Source organism: Zosterops lateralis (assembly GCF_965231275.1).
Source record: "Zosterops lateralis genome assembly, chromosome: 4".
Classification (NCBI taxonomy): domain Eukaryota; kingdom Metazoa; phylum Chordata; class Aves; order Passeriformes; family Zosteropidae; genus Zosterops; species Zosterops lateralis.
Genome location: NC_139765.1, coordinates 6,947,369 through 6,961,526, shown reverse-complemented (window position 1 = coordinate 6,961,526; position 14,158 = coordinate 6,947,369).

Genomic DNA, 14,158 nt, shown 5'->3' with positions numbered 1-14,158 from the left:
ATGGCTAAATGTTTGGAGGAAACAAAATGGATTTATTCTGCTCAATCCAGGGTATAATATCAGGACTTATCCGGTTCCGGGCCCCAGGGCTTCAGACAACTAACAAAACACATCTTACTTCTGCTCTGCTAGTTCTCTGTTATGCTTTTCACACGCAGGAAGAAAGAGTAAAAGCATAACCCAATTGAATAAAGCAGCATGGCCTGCTATTCTTTGCTTATGAAGCATCACATGATAGACACCAAATTAAGAAGAGCCCCCCACCTGTGGTTAAGTATGTATGCAACTGTCAAGCCATTTTCTCATATAGAGGGAATTTTACCATTCCCTTCACCGCCAGAGTACAAGAATATGTTTAAAATGTTAATGCCTCACCAAAGCATGCTTCATTGTTTTTGAATAATCCAGTGATTTTACATAATTTAAATAAAATCAAAGTTGCTCCCTGATCTATTCTGAAATGCTGCTACCTTTCAAATCCTTTGCTCTGATATATGGAAAGAAGGCTAATCTGAGGTGGTTTTCCTTATAGAGTTTAAGTTGTAATTTGTTTTTTGGCTCTTCAGTTGCTGTTTATGTAAGGATGTATTGGGATAGGGCTGTCTGCCATGATATGGTAAAAAAAAACAAAGCCATCTTTTCTAATAAAAATGAGATGCTATTTAAACAAGAGGCTAAAGGAAATCTATCCTCTCTGTTGACCTTTCAGGCTGTGGTGAGCACAGAACATACAGTGCCAATTTTATGACACAGTCACGTCAAATAGATTGTGTGTGACATATTTGAGCTGTGATTTCAAGGAAGGTTTAGATGTAAGAGTCAGGAGGGAAAACCCATTCAAATGTGTTCTTGTTACTTTTTGTGCAGTGACTTCATGGACCAACCACCGAATGACTAAGACATGCCATATGCAAGAACATTCCCTTAACCACAGGTTTTTCTGGTTCATTTGCTTGAAGAACTCCAAATTTTTCCTGTCATTGCCTGGGAAATCACAGGCAAATCTGATGGCAGTTTCCGAGGCTTAGAGATGCCAAGCGTTTGTTCAGACACTGGACTGGTCATTTCCTCTTTTTGTGCTTTTCCTTTCTCTCTTTTGCAACCTTTCTCCACTCAGGTGATGAGCTGGTTATAGGAATTTCTCATAGCTACAGAGAGTAGGGTCCTTGCAGCCAGAGGACTTAAATGTCAGAGTTGGCCTTTGGACATTAAAACCATATAAACCTGGATTGCTGTCTTGTGATGCAGTGTTCAGAAAACAAGCAACCAAAAAATCACTTCAAATTCAGCAGGAGGAGTCATACTGCAGTTGTCATTGCCAAGTTCTGTGAAAGAAATATTCCAAATACCTGTCTGTAGTACAAGGACATGCAAGTTTCAGACATGGCTTCTCACTGGGTGCAAAAATCCAGTCCTTGCTGAGCATATGAATCATTAGTTGCTTTCATGGAATTAGCATGACTCCTTTTCTTCCAAGATTTCTTCCCTGTAGTGGCTGGTTCTCTCTATGCATGTAAAAGCACTGATAGGACCATCATTAGTGTACAGCACCTCTTTTCTTCTTAACTTTGTCTTCTCTTTACTGCAGAGGTGAAAGCTGTGGAAGCCTTCTACCTTTGAAGAAGTACTTAAGATGAAATGGTTCTGAAGTGCATTTAAGGGTGTTTACTTTAGGCACTTTATTTTTTTTCTTTTTTTTTTTTTTATTCCTATTGGAACTGGCTAATGTTATTCATTAAACTAACAATTTCTCCCCTGCCTGTTCTTAAGTGTGACTTGTGACCTTGCAATCTGTGTATTTTGTCATCACAGTGTGTTACCATGGAACTGATTTTGATGTCATGAATAAGGGCATTGTGAGTTTCCACGTTCCCAAGCATATTTGAGACACAGGTTTGGAAACAAAAATGACTTCACCAGTTAAATATTGTTAGATCCTATAGTATATCAAGGGTAAGAACACTTGTGCCCTATATCCCTTTACATAGAAGAATCTAAGGTTAGGAATTTCAAAGCAGGTATACACAAGAATGACACTACAAACAGCATTTCACAAGATTAAATATTTCGTGAGAGTATTGAACTCTAACCCCCTTTCTGTTACTGTAGACAAAAATCTTTCATATTGTTCATGGAGCCTCCTCAGACTGTCTAATAGGGATTCTGTATAAAGAGGAAGAAATGCAGTGTGCTGAACAGCTCCGTGATGCTGCTGGGACTTAACTCCTTCAAGACAATAGTGGCCGAAGGGAATTTTCCACCCAAGATCACTCACAGGCAGACAGAGGGCAATGTACAATTGCTGCTTTTGAAGCTCAGAGGAGTAGTAAGGATTTTTCAGAAAAGAGCCTTACACAATGCACAAAGGGAAAATGCACTTTTGTTGTGCAGCAGAATACATGTATTGCATGCTTTAAACTGAAAAAAAAGCAAGTTCCCTCACTGATCTACCTACCCACATGAGGTTAAAAGAGTTCAATGGAATCTCTTGTCAAGCTGTTCCCCAGGGTGTTTAATTCATCACATTTAAAGACTTGATAGCATTCTATTATAATGGAGAAGTTTGAAAAGCCTCAAGTGGGGTTAAAATCCTGTGTTGCAAAAAAAATCTAGTTTAGCAGGAACCACATATAGAGTTCTGTTTACTTGATCTGCTGGGTTTTCTTTCCAGATGAGACTTACCCATCCACTGCATTTTACAATCTATCTCAGTAGCATTTTGCTCCTGGCAGCAGGCAAATATGTCCTCATTAAGTAAAATTTATGCTAATACCATTCTGATTAGCAGCAGTCATTGATATTCACTCTCATTAGCTAAATTGGTTCACTGGAAGACATCCCGTCGAGGGTTTTTTTTTCTGTTTTAAATGGAATATAAAATGTATGGATTCACAGAGAAGACGGATGATGATAATTATACCCTGTGTTTACTCCAGCCATTTTTTTATCCTAAAGCCTCCTGAAGTACTTTGCAGCATTGAGATCTGCAAGGAGGGAGAAGACCTTTTTTCCCTCTTAAGAGAAAAATCTCTGTCAGAAATACAGAAGCCATTCTGCTTTTCACTGTTATCAGCACAGATTACACAAAGGAATCTTCCATTCCATCTTTTTGATGGCACAAAGTGCAGGACACCTCATAGGAAATCTCACTGGAGAATAAGCTCAATTCATGGAGTAATGGGACTTTCTACATGCAGTCTTTTTGGGATAACCTTGTGATTCCCACTTACCATCTCTGAGAGTTGTGCCTGCAGTGATATTGCAAATTTAGTCTCAGTGTGAACCTTTCATCAAAAGTACTAGAATCCTGTCTGCTCATCTTTATCAGTCTTGGTTGAAGGGAATGATAATTTCAGCTGGGAATTTTATTGTATTTTCATATGTTAAAACATACACAATCAGTTCCAGCCATGGTTTGATGCAGTCTGGTAAGATGCTGTGATGAATTACCAGCTGTTTTCTCTTAATTCTCTCAAGGGGCTCTTGCTGGGCAGAAAAGACCAAGTTGGAAGCTGTTATTGCCAAGGTGTGATAATCTTGCCATTAACACTGTTAGGTCCAAAAATAGGTTTCTTTGTATCATAGATTCTATTTCAAGTCCAAGAAGGAAAGCAGTGGCCTTAATGCCTTATATTGTTACTCACATAAACAAAAATCCGAGTTCATGTCTCTCTTTATATGCAGACACATCTGTCCTCTACAAACTCTGCCCCTATTGTTGTCTGATAAAGTCCTGTTTACCTTTAAATATTGACACTGCACATACTCCATTCTCTTTTAAAGAGGAAAAACATTTCTCTGGTCCATTCAACCCTTGACCTTACTAGAAGGATTATAAACAAGGATGTCTCTTCTTGCTAATTTTTTACCTTTTGGATCTGCAATCAATACTGCTGCTGCATCGAGGCTGCTGAGCAGCAAACAGATGGCAGCAACCACTGACCATTGGCAATGGTGAGGTGGGAAACACTGGCCTACAGTGACCTTTGACTGGGCTTGAAATTCCTCAGTTTGCCTTTGAATTCCCATCACTGAATAGTTCACATCACTCCCGTGCAATAATTGCAGTGTTTTCACATTTGCGCTTCTGTTCTGTCTCACTCTTATATTGATCTGATCCTTTCTTCTTTAATCCAAACTAGTTCCACATCCAAAAGATGCTTTGGAAGGGAGATCTGTGACCACAAGCAGCAATGTGAAACCACCCAGATGCAGATAAATTGCCATTCTCCCTCGCTGCACAGAGAAATTGGGTCCTAATGGTATAGCAATTACTTTGTTTCCATGGTAACGTGTGTGAGCGCTATAAATAATGTTTGATGTTTATAAACAATTCAGCTTACACTGAATTAAATACACTATTTGTATGCTAATATATGGGATGCACTTCTGGTTGTTTCACAGCAGTAGAAGAGCAAACAGAAAGCTGAAAGTTTTGTGAGCACTGCACTGAACCATGTGGTTATTATTTTTTCCCATGTTTATTTCCAAAGGAAAAACTGTGTGAGCTGAATCTATTTCCTTTCATAATGTATACACTCAATAGTGGCAAAAAAATCCTGGAAAGAAAAACTTACAGGATTAGCAGATTGGTTTTGCTACCCATCATCATTACTGCACTGGGGGTTTTGTCCCAGAAGGTAAAAATATTTAGCTTACAATTCAGCAAAATGCTTCTGTGCCTGCTTATTTTTAAGCTTGCAAAGTGAGAAAATATCTTAATTTTATGTTTTAAAATTGCATTTTTCCACCTTTTATTATGTAACACCACAATATTTTCTCTGGTTTAGATTTGGCCACGAATTTTCATTATTTTTTTCACAAAACCAACAAAGAGCTGCTGATATTTGTCCCAATAATATAATAAATTCACTGCAATAGCAGTTTATTTGCTAGTCACAGATAGTGGTCAGGGAGAAAAATGGGGCTACTACAGCTATTTAATGGGGTTGCAAGAGAAGGCAAATTTTAACAAGGGGGATGTGAATGTCCACTGCCACTGGAAACACAAGGCACAGCTCTGAAATGATGAAGCTCTGTCATTACCAGCACTTTGGGAGGCACAGAGGGAATCCCTCCTCCCTCCTCCTGCACGGCTGGGGAGGCAGAGCTCTTGTGCAGCTCCCTGGCCACGGGCCAGCACAACTGGAGCTCTGCACCTCCCTGGGCGAGCTCTAATTGCTGCCTGCACCCTCTGTGAGCTGTGTTTGTACTTGTTTGGCTTGGGAGCTGTGATAGGCTTCAGCAGCCAGGCTGGAAGAGGGAAGCAAACACGAGCCAAGAGATTTATGTTAACACACCGTGAGCGTTTGTAGGGCACAACACCTGTGGGCAGACACGTAGACAGAGGTGGTGCACCACTGAAAACAGCAAGAGAGTGCCATTTACCCATTGTTAAGGAGTAAATGAAATGCATTGCATTAAATTTGTTCCTTGGCAGTCGTCCCCGTTGAGCTGCCATGCTGGTTTGCTGTGGGTGCCTCTGTATTTACATTAAAATTATTTGGAAAAATTCACCTTTATTTGTTCCCTGAGTGTGCAAACTCAGTTTCCTCAGTGTGAGATCCAGGCAGAGCATCAAGATGTACTAAAGGCTGAGGTTGCACTTCTCTGGTTCCTGGTTCCCACACCATGGCTCTTTGCTGGTGGCAGGGCAGTTCCCAGGGGCAGCAATCCCAGCCCATTCCCCTGAGCAGATGGGGTCTCCTGTGCCTTTGATTTCCTGACACAAGCCATGGCCAAAATGACATGAATGGAATACTTGTTTTGTCATCTGGGCAAGAGTTGCTTGTTTGCCTCATCCACACTCAGAGTGACTCCTCACCCCGTGATGAAGCTGTGTAGAAATAGGCAGCATGTTTATTTTGCACTATTTGGTTGCTGGTCTGGAAAAGAAAGATGCTTGGCTTTCGGAAAAGCACTAAGTAAAGAAATATGAACCAAATAATAAGGCTAAATAATGTGGGATTCAGTAAAGGGCTGTTAGCATTGTGACAGGGCTGCAGTGTCACTTGGGCACTCTGCTTGGGCACTGACTGTATCCTGTCCCTCCCTGTCTTAAATAACTTCTCCATCACTGGCCTCCAAGTGTTCTCCTGAGCTGGAGCCATGAAAAGCAGAGATAACCACACCAGGTTTCCCAGAAGTTTGTCTGTAGCTCTCAAAGCCTTGCCTTCTGCCCTCTTCTCCCTCAGAGGATGCAGAAGTAGTCATTAAACTAGTGCTGAGGAGCCAAACATCTTCCATTTGGAAATACTGAAAATGACTAAAAATAGTTCCAGCCATAGATTACCTGTAGCATGGCTGTTGGTATGAGTATTCCTGTGCCCCACAAATAGCTGTGGGTTATAAAACCCTGCTAAGTCTGTGCCTTGCTGCACATACCGTGTGCTGCTTCATCTTCATGTTTGATTTGATGTCTCTGACACCTCCTCTGCTACACCTGACCCCAGGACTGAGTTCTGCCAGGGTTTGCTGAATGAAGGAAAGGGGAAAATACCCACTCATTGGGCAATACTTCACAAATGACATCTCATGTCAGGCCAGTCAGCTTCTATTTAATCAGTTGTATTTATATTTAAACTGTGACAATGTCATAGCCGGGCTTTGTTTTAATGGTAACTTTTGGCTATTTAAATTTTGTTTTCTGTGTTTTAGGGTTTTTTCTATATCTTAATACCTTGTAAAAGTACTCTTAACACCTTTTGGCTACATATATTTCTCTAAGATGAAGATGGTGGTATACTCCAGTTTTGTTTGGTTTGCATGTCTGAATTTGGAATAAAAATAACAGAATGTATCTGAGAAAGCTTAGAGAGTGAAAAAATACAGGACTATCTTCTTTTGGAACTGAAATATGAAACTCCACACTGTCATCCAGTCAGGGTTTTTAATAAAGTAGGAGGAAATAAAGATTATTAGGTGCATTGGAACAGAAATGTTCAAAAAGCTAATATGCTACTTAATTTGGAGTATGATGACATCATGACTACACACATGACACAGAGAAGAATCCTGAAAATTCTTCTCTTTCCAAGGAAGCACAAAAATTTATAGTTCCCTTGATTTAAGATTGGGTCTGTTTTGGGCCAGCCAACTAATTTGTTTGATATTGGTGAAATCTTTCTGTATCTTGCTTCTCCTTTTTTTTCAAGCTTTTAGATTAAATGTATTAAAGTATATAATTAAAATAATGCAAAAATTAGGATACTGAGGAAGCCTGCCTTAAAAAATGTCCTCACTCCCTATTCTTCTGTTTTTGTACTGAATTTGAGAGATGCATCACAACTCTCTTTTGGTCTTGATTAACATGTCTTTTGTCACCAAATAATATTTTTTTCTGCAGAGTTTGAGAGGCACACCAGACTTAGAAAACTTCCTTGTTTAGTTCATAGCATCCTCTAGTCTGGCTTTTCTTGGTGTAGAGTCAGAGCTGAATTTGGTGAAAGCCACCACCTTGGGCAGGTTTCAGGTCAGGAGCTTGAGCAGGGCCTGATTTGATTTATTGCTCCTTAAGCTGATGAGTCTTACCTTGCAGTATCCACAGTGGAAGGGGAAGCTCAGCTCCCTCCTCTTTCAGCTGGAGACGATGGGAGCAGGCAAACACTTCACTGCTTTGAAGTGCCAGCAGAAAAGCTTTCAGGATCGTGGCCAACACCCTCTGCAAGTGCCTTTTGGATCCGTGTCAGCTCGAGTAGAGACATTTGAACAGGTATCAGGTTGTGAGGGAGTGTAGCCAACTAAAAAGCTGAAGTGGAAAAAGAAGCTCAAGTGAACCCACCTAAGGAAAAGAGGCAGCTCTTGAATGCAAAAGGCTTTAGACACAAAACTGAGGGTGCTGTTTTTAGTGGAAAGCAAATGCAGATCTTTGGAAAAGCATTCATTTAGCTGGGTTTTGAAAAAATTTATTTCTGTTTATTCTCTTTGCTGGTAGGTAGTTAGGGATGGGGAGAGAGTTTCAGGAATTATCCAAAACAAAAATTGACCGTGATGGTACTTTCACTAAAAGTGTTTTATGCATACATGACTTCGTAATGCAGAATCAAAAACTACAAAATTGGTTCAACTACTAGTAGAGGGCATTCAGTTCACTAAATCTTGACTTCCACTTCAGGAAAACATCCCCAAAGGGGTATATGACCTCTTATTATCTGCTTGTAAAATTGCAGAGAATCAAAAACAGTTCTAGTTCTCACTTTAAAAAGCAACATGATTCGAAAAATATGCACTGATTAAAAATTAACATTTTCCACATGTACCTTTTCATTTCAATATTAAGTCTGCAAATACAGCCAAAGCATAAAGTGGCGTCACCAGGGATTGTTAATGGCTCTTTGCTTCCTCTTCCAGGTCTTTGGGAGTGAAAGTTGATATTTACAGATACCTCTAAAATGGGGATACCTCTGGATAGGTTAATGGGAACATTACAAACCTAGGAGTTTCTGGCTTATGATCCTGAAGTCTAGAGAAGCTGAATTTGAATAAGGTGCTTGGGAACAAAGCACCTTTGGTGTTCTGACCTGATGTCTATGTCCTTTTGCTACATGTTTTCCCTTTTCTAAAATTAATAACTCTATGGAGTATCTTGGGGATTAATTCTATTTCATGGAAGCATTTCAGCAGAGATTATATGAGCTGTTGCAAAGGATTTGGAGATGTAGTGTGCTAAGGGTGTAATTAGCCAAAATTAGTGTGGCTGAAAAATGTCCAAGATATTCAACTTCTGTAAAAAGACCTTCAACTTGAATCAAAGAACAGAGGCTTATACCAGGAACATTAATGCTTAGGAGTGGCTCTGTTTGACTAAGAAAATACCAAGTATTTATGACTAAACACACTTGAATAGAAAACATGCAGAGAAAACTCTCGGTAGTTCATTTGTCAAAAGCTGGCTGAACTGTAGCCCTGTAATAATTATGTACTGGATATCACAGCCAGAGAAGCTGGTAACCACAAACTGACTTCCTCATTCCTTCTCCTTCCTCCAGGAGTGGTTTGGATTAGGTAGTCAGCTGAAATTTCCAAAGCACGTATCTTCTGTACTGAGCTGCTGCGACCCATCTCCAGGTACTTTTTGCTTAGATTCTCCCTAACCCCTTCTTCTTTTCTTTTCTTTCACAAAAAAAGTGAATTTTATTAATTTATTGGCTCAGTAAATCTTTCCCAAGTCCCTCTGCATGTGCACACACGCACAGAGAGTAAAGCAACTTAGGCACTTAAAGAAAGACAACTGGGCACTGTTGAACACAATCAAACAACTCTGTGGTTCCTTGCCCTGAACAACAGATATTGTATATCACCTAATATTAACAAACAAAAGACTTTTTCCCACGCCATTATATATTTACATTGCCCTACTCTTCAAGCTTGGCATGTTGGCTTCCTAAGACTATTTGATCCCAGATGCAGCTCAGTGCCAGAATTGCTGGAACAAAATGCAGTGGGTGGACAAACCTGTCCTGCTGCATTTCTTCTGGCCTTTTAAAAACAGAAAGAATTTATCTGACTCATTACTGTAAATGTACTAACAGAGCATACCAGTGATGGTTTTCTGACTGAAAGTGCCTGCATCTGCTCAAAAGGTTAACACGGGTGCAGATCAAGTGCATATCATGACACATTTGTTGATATCAGCCAGGGGCAAATATTAAGTAGCTTATCTTTTAAAGAGAGAGATAAGGAGGAAGGGTTGTGAGGTGCTTGCCAATAAACGTATATTCATCACAACTGTCGCTCCCGTGAGCTGCAGGAGCCACAGCAGGTGGGGCTGGTAATAGCACTGAAAACCAGGACATCTGAATTCAGCCCTTCCTCTTGGCCTTTGCTGGGCCCTTTGGCAAGGGATTTGGAACTAAATTAAGCCGCCTTCTGTTCCTGACTAGGTGGAGGGAGAGAGGTTTCACACATATCCTCTTTTAGCAACGGCAAAATCACAGAATCACAGAACAGTTTTGGGTTTGAAAAGGCTCACAAACATCATTTAGATCCCCTTCTGCTTTCCATTGAGACCAACTAATAAAATAAAATACCTACGGATAAAAGAAGGAGATCTTATCAGAAGTTACTGGGTGCTGATGACACAGACATACGGAAGACAATGTAAAAAAAAAAAATTGTATCCCTATATTTCAGTAGGAGGCCACAAAATCCACTCCCTTTGAAAAGGGAAAATTGAGGAAGGAGCTTACAAAAATCCTTCTGAATATCTGCAGTGAGTATTTTTCAGATATGCACACACGTATTTTTATGTATTTACAGGTATCTGGAAGTGTGCATGGAAATACATGGATAATGTACATGCATTTTGGGCCTTTTATTTGGGATATAAAATGCAATTTGAGGACTACCTTTTCTCCCTCTTTCTGGGAATGCTAATTCCTTCAAGTATCATAGAATCCTAGAATATCCTCAGCTAGGATGAGACCAAAGGGATCATCAAGTCCAACCCCTGGCCCTGCACAGACACCCTCCAGTCCCACCCTGTGCATCCCTGAGAGCTTTGTCCAAACTCTCCTGGAGTTCTGGCAGCCCTGGGGCTGTGACCATTCCCTGGGAGCCTATTCAGTGCCCAACACCCTCTGGGGGAAGAACCTTTCCCTGATATCCAACCTAACCCTCCTGTTAGGTGTATATTTCTGTGTCTTAAAAGAATGTAATACTTATCTCAGCACTTTGCTGAGATGATATCTAGCACTATGGAAAATTCTGTGTTGTGGCCAGCACTACTGAAAACACATGATTGTTAAATTTCACTGCCCTTTGAACAAGCCTAACCTGGAAGCTGAACTCAGTAGGGTCCAATCCCTGCAGGTAGTTGGGATGCAGTTGCTGTGACAGGCTTTCAGTGCAGCCTGGATCCACTCTGGTGAAAGAACCAGGAGAAGATTGCCATGAGCATCCATTAGGATTCTCCACAACCAGTATCATGACACTATTTAATTCCCACCCTTTGAATAAGAGTTCTCTGAACAGCTTATATGTTTAGAGGAATTCAAAATCATAAATGAGATGTTTTGTAGGAAACTACTTCAATCAAGTCACTGGATAGTAGTCTGGTTTTAACAATTTTCTTTGAAATAATTTCTGCAGGGAAATAGTCCATGCATTAAATCAGGAGTTGGATATTGCTTGGAAGAGAGGAGAGGATGGCAGTAAAAAGCAAAAGCAAGGTGAATTTCACTGCTGTAGTAGAGTATCTATTCCACAACATATAAAACAATAAAGGTTGGACTTAAAAAAAACAAACTAAGGAAAATAGAATTAATGGCCAAGAGCAACTAAGGCAAATGGTAGAGGGGAAATGGAAATTCATTCCTGTGATACAATTTTTGGTGTTTAATTTCAGCAGATAAATTATCCAGTGTTTTCTTCCAAGACTTTTTCTCCAGATTAGAGGGAGAAGGTCTGTCAGAGCTGAATTAAGGCCCCCCCTTGTGCAAGATTGCTCTCTCTATTGTAGAGGGACTCTGGAGAGGCTGTCACTTCCCTTAACCCATCTTTTAGTCTTTTAAGTTGAGTGGTGTGAATAGCCTTCAAAATGCCTTTGGGTTTCCCTTTACCCAAAGATTGAGGGAATGCTCCTTTTCATTCTCAGCCACAGGAATTAAACAATAAGATCAAAATCTTGTAATCTCCTTGGGAATTCCTTTTAGTTGTATGGGATCTAAAATGCAGGGTTTTCCCTAAATTGCTGGGCAAATGAAGGCAGAGGCTAATCATACAGCTGGCTTTCGATGCAAACATTTCCAGTGTCTGGTGTGGTTGCCAGTTGTTTGGGATCGCCTATGAAACAAATGACTTAATCATTTTTATTACCTATGCAAGTTTAAGTCTCATTTAGCTGTTTTTTCTTGGTCTGAGGTTCTGTTTGCATCAAGAATAAGAGGACCTGGGAGCAAAGCAAACTTTAATATTTCAATTTTTTTGGTCTTGCAGAACACTAACTTCTGAAAAGGATGATCAAAATAGACTCTCACTGGGGTCTCTAAACAGCTAATAACTAGTACATTGCTTTTAGTAAAAAGAAGCCTCTGAAGATTTTGAGTTTACAGTAGTAGTATTCCCTCTCTTTGTGCTCTATGGAACACATTGCAAACAATTACCATGTTTTATGTGAACTGCCATTCTTCACTGAACAAATCTCTGAAAGCAAACATATCAGTTCTGCAGGAACGTGCAGGGTGGGAAAGCCCTAAATCTTCATTTTAAAAATGAGATGCAAATTTAAAATTTTCAAATAGATGTTCCCTGCCAGAAAATGATCCCCTACCATTTCCTAATAGCAGATAAAACACGAAAAAGGAAACACTTGCCAACCTTTGGATAGGCTTGTTGAAGTCTGAATGTGTAGACATGCAGACAGGGACTTTGGATTTGAGGGGAAATGAGTTTGTGGGTGAAGTTCAGCCTACAATGCGGTTTGTTTAGCACACAGGAAGTTTCTTACAATATCAGTAACACAAACTGAAATTGCTTACAACTTCCCCTAGCTTTCCAGCTTTGATGTTTTTTTTTTCCTTAGGCATAGTTTTTGTTCTGTATATCCCACATCTTCTTGTGGCCATCACTCAGAGAGAAGAATGTCGGGTCTTTACTGTAGCGTTTACTGTATCGCCTCCGCTGTGGGAACTGTCACTGCAACAAAAGCTCTGAAGGGCTGGAAAGGAAACGTGCAGTCATTCTGTCCAGTTATGAAAATTGCTATGAATGCAAATTAGCTTCATAGAAAGCAGTTTGTGCTGAATGCCAGTTTTGCCTTCAATAGTGAAAGCCACACTGAGTTATTTGCACGGGAAAGCTGCTGTAAGGGAAGGTTTTGATTTGTTACCTTCACTATCACCTTGGGGTTTTAATCTTCAACTGAGAAAGAAACCCATGGAAATATGTTTAAAACTTTAGGTGACCTGCTTACAACATGCTTGAGATTTGTTAAAAGATTTGCAAAGCTTTTGGTGAGTTTCATCTAGTTTCCAGATGTCATCGTAGAAACAAATGTAATATTACCATGTGCTATAAAAACTTCCTGCAGCTCTATTAACAAGTTTCCCATGATGTAATTAGAAAGAAGGTGCAGTGTTTTCTTTGGCATCTGTGGGTAAAATACTGTGCATACTTATGCTGCTGTAAACCCAGGCCAACTTATTTCATTTTAATGAAGTTATTTTGGACTCAGTTCATGTAGAATTTCACTATAGCTCTATCTATCTCTGGATATCTTCCCTGAGGGGTAAATACAGCAAAAGCCGTACAGTTTCTTTAGATTTTGTATAGGAAGACACGATTCTCAATATCAAAGAGGTTGTAACTGTTCTAGCCATGGTAAATGCTGTAAAATCCTTCAGGTTCAGATTCAGGTAGGGTTTTCAGGTGTGTCCATAGCTGGCTTAAATAAGCTGGAGCATGTACAAGTGCCTAAGTCCAGGCCTACAACCCTCTCCTCTACTGCTCTTATTCCTCTCTGTTTGCTATCCTGTTATGTGAGGTTCATGGTCAAGCACCATTTTTGAGTTGGATGCCAAATTTCTATCACAAAACACTTATTTTCTTCCACCAAAAGATTTATCCTTTCATTGTAGCCAGCTAAAGTCTCTGGTAGCAGCAATGTTGGTGCAGGTTTCTCTGTAGCAGTGGTGTAGGTAGATGGCTTGAGACTGATACCACACACAGTCATGTTCATTACTATTTCTCCTGAAACACAAAAACTGCTTAGGACTTGGAATTTGCTTATCATTTCTCATGTGGAGAAGTCTGTACACAAAACGGTCTTTTCATAAGACCTTGTTATGGTTTTTCTTTCCTAAACAAAGAACAAATAAAAGGAAAAGGAACTGGAAGGGGAAAAAATTAAGTTTTAATGGAAACACATTTAGTCTTTTGTTTTCTGCTTGCCACAAAACATTAACATAGTAAACAAATTGATCTTTGCTCTTAAGTTCTTTAATAACATAAAGTATTTTGAGATTTGGCATGGCTAAGGTACGGTTAAACCACATGTTGCTGGTCGTGTTCCAACCTCTATTGTCACAGATCTTTGACATCAAACTACATTTTTAAAAATAAAAGTTGTGTGTAACCCACTTCTATTCACAGACAGCTTTGTTAAAAGTTGTGATTTTGGGGAGTGTTTTGGTATATTAGTGGTAATGCTATTTTCTGACCA